Source organism: Ricinus communis, chromosome 4 (genome assembly GCF_019578655.1).
Source record: "Ricinus communis isolate WT05 ecotype wild-type chromosome 4, ASM1957865v1, whole genome shotgun sequence".
NCBI classification, from domain to species: Eukaryota; Viridiplantae; Streptophyta; class Magnoliopsida; order Malpighiales; family Euphorbiaceae; genus Ricinus; species Ricinus communis.
Window position 1 is genome coordinate 10,921,875 of NC_063259.1, and position 3,160 is coordinate 10,925,034.

Genomic DNA, 3,160 nt, shown 5'->3' on the forward strand with positions numbered 1-3,160 from the left:
GAGAGAAACAAACCCAAAAGGGAGCCTAAGTGATGGAATTCTAAAGATGGATTTTATGGATTGCCGATCTTGCTTACCCGTGCCTAAATCCCGAATTGAATCCCGGTTCCTCTCTTGAGCTTACCGAATTCTAAACACCTTGCTAACCTAATGGAATCTCTTCCTATCGGATTACTATGATTAGCATTAAGTATGATTTAAAACTATTAAGAGTTATTAATTCTTAATCCGACGAGTAAATCAACCTTATCTCTAAGTGTTAACTACCAGTCCTTACTATTCAATGTCCAGTTGTAACAAGCATTTCTCAATGTCAAGAAACAACCCAATAAATAATTAATTCAACGTCTCAAATTAACTGAATCAAACTTTTATTACTAAATAGCAAGAAGATTGTAAGAATGACAATTATAAAACTAACAATTAAGCATAATCCATCAACAAAGGTGAACCCCAATAGGTTCAAAAGATCTAGCTACTCATGTTCATGGTTAAAGCAATTAGGGAACAAAATAAGGAAAAGAAAATTAAAGGCATGTACACCCTTCTCTTTCAAGCTGAATGAGAAACCCTAAATTTGCATATTCGAAATCTCAAACCCTAGTTGCCTCTTGAATGCTCCCAAAGTTTGTCTTGATCTTCAATTCGATGTTGGAACAAGTGAAATCCCTCCTTCAATTCGATGTTGTCAAGGTCTACAATTGAGGTATAGGAAACAATTGATTAAGTGTGTGTCTTGGAATTGAGTCCAAAATTCGTCTCCCCTTCCAAAAGAATTCAAAATTGCCTATATAGTTGATTCAGCATGGCCGGAGTCCAGTGTGATGGTCAACACAGGCGGAGTCGGTACATCTTTGAATCTGTGGAGACATTGTTGTCTTGACTCCTTCGAGGCCATGCCCAAGCCGGTCTTTGAGCCACCATAGGCCGTCTTGGAGGCCGTGGTGGCTACAAGTCGTCTTTGAAATGGCACAGTGCAGATAGCCTCTTGGTAATTCAGCACGGTAGGGCCGGTACTGCTCAACCCTCGGTGCTAGTTCTCACCCAATTTGATGGATTTTGGTCCGTAATCACACGTATTTCCCTCGATTATTGATGGTGTCCTTTGAAAATGACCTGAAACGAGAAAGGAAACAAAAGACAGGTGATTCTTTTCTATTATTTATTTTCTTTTGTATTTGTTTCTTTCATTATGAGTAGCTAGGACTGCCGAACCCATTAGGATTCACCTTTGTTGATGGATTGTGTTTAATTCTTTGATTTTTATCTGCCATTTTTGTAATCTTCTTACTGTTTAGTAATAAATTAATTGTCTTTTGGGTTGTTTCTTGACATTGAGAAATGCTTTTTACAACTCAAAATTAAATAGTAAGAACTGGTAGTTAACACTTAGAGATAAGTTAATTCACTCGCCGGATTAAGAATTAACAACTCTTAATAGTTCTAAATCACGCTTAATGCTAATCTGTAATAATATGATAGGAAGAGATTCATTTAGGTTAGTGCAGATTTAGAAACTTAGTGAGCACGAGAGAGGAGCCGAGTTCGATTCAGGATTTAGGCACGGGTAGCAAGATTGGCAGTTTATAAAATCAACCTTAGAATTCCATCACTTAGGTCCCCTTTGGGTTTGCTTCTTTGTCACGGTTGTCTTTTGATTGTCAGTTATTGTTGTTCCTTTATTTGCATTCATAAGCATTAATTAATTAATTTAGACTTCTCACACCTTATTTCAGACTAACGAACAGTAGTAAATTTAGGTTTACCCGATCTCCAGGGATACGACCTTGATACTCACTAGTGCTAGACCGCATCGATAGGTTCACCGCCTTAGGTGTAGGTTGCATAAGTAGCCCATCAAGTTTTTGGCGCCGTTGCCGGGGAACAGTAACGGCAAACTAAAGTGAATTGTTTATGTGTTAATTTTGTCATTATCTGTTTATTCATTCATTCTTTATTTTTTATTTTTTTTAATTTTGTTGATTGGTGGTTGTTTGGTTTTCCGTTTCAGGTAGTTTATGATCAGGAGCTCTAACCCTGATCCCATAGCACCCGTATCTGACCCGGAGCTCTCTCAGATTATTGAGACGATGTTTGCAGGTAGTTGAGGAGGAGGACGGAGTTACAGCTCAGGTTCAAGGAGTTGACGCGATGGAGAACCTCAACCCCAGGCCGATGACGATCAGAGGACAATGTACGAGTTTGGTCGACCATCTTTGGATGGGAAGAAAACTAGTATAGTCAGACCTGCTGTAGCGGCCAACAATTTTGAAATAAAAGCCAACGTTATCCAGATGATCCAGCAGAGTGTGCAGTTTGGAGGATTGCCCAGCGAGGATCCCAATGCACATATCTCTAATTTTTTGGAGATTTGTGACACATTCAAGATAAATTGAACAACCGACGTCGCCATTCGGCTGAGATTGTTTCCATTTTCCTTGAAGGACAGAGCCAAGAGATGGTTGCAATCCCTTCCACAGCAAACGATTACTACTTGGAAGGCGTTGGCCGAAAAAATTTTATATAAGTATTTTCCTCCCGCTAAAACTGCTAAACTTAGAAATGACAAATCTTCTTTTATGCAGTTTGATGATGAAAGCATGTACGATGCATGGGAGAGGTTTAAAGACCTTTTGAGATGCTGCCCACATCACGGATTGCCAGTATGGATGCAGGTTCAAACCTTCTACAGCGGGTTGAACCTTATGGCGGCGAATGGTGGATCTTTGCGGTGGAAGTAAGCGATGAAGACACCCGAGTAGGCTCACAATTTGATAGAGGAAATGGCCATGAACAATTATCAGTGGCAATCCTCTAGGAGCCGACCAGGAAGACAAGGAGTGGTTAACTAAATAGATTCTACAGCAGCCTTGGAAGCTCAGGTGGAGCTTCTGACCAAGAAGATTAACCAACTCCAGATGCCGGTTCATGCAGCGACCATTGGCTGCGAGTTTTGTGTTAGCTTGCACTACAGTGCGAACTGTACTGTGGGAGGTATGTTTGCTTCATCTTCATCTACTTTTCCATCTGTTTCTGTTGTGTCTTCTGATGTTGAGCAGGTTGACTATATGGGGAATGCCTAAAGGCAGCAGAATGATCCTTACAGGAATACATACAACCCTGGGTGGCGCAATCATTTCAACTTCAGTTGGAGGAACAA

General features: G+C 40.3%; 1 non-coding gene across 1 annotated transcript; it reads right to left on the reverse strand.

Moving 5' to 3' along the window:
- Positions 1-2,552: 2,552 nt before the first annotated feature.
- Positions 2,553-2,659, reverse strand: LOC112536235. Its single transcript, XR_003080283.1, has one exon. It is a non-coding gene; the product is annotated as a small nucleolar RNA R71 (small nucleolar RNA).
- Positions 2,660-3,160: the final 501 nt, after the last annotated feature.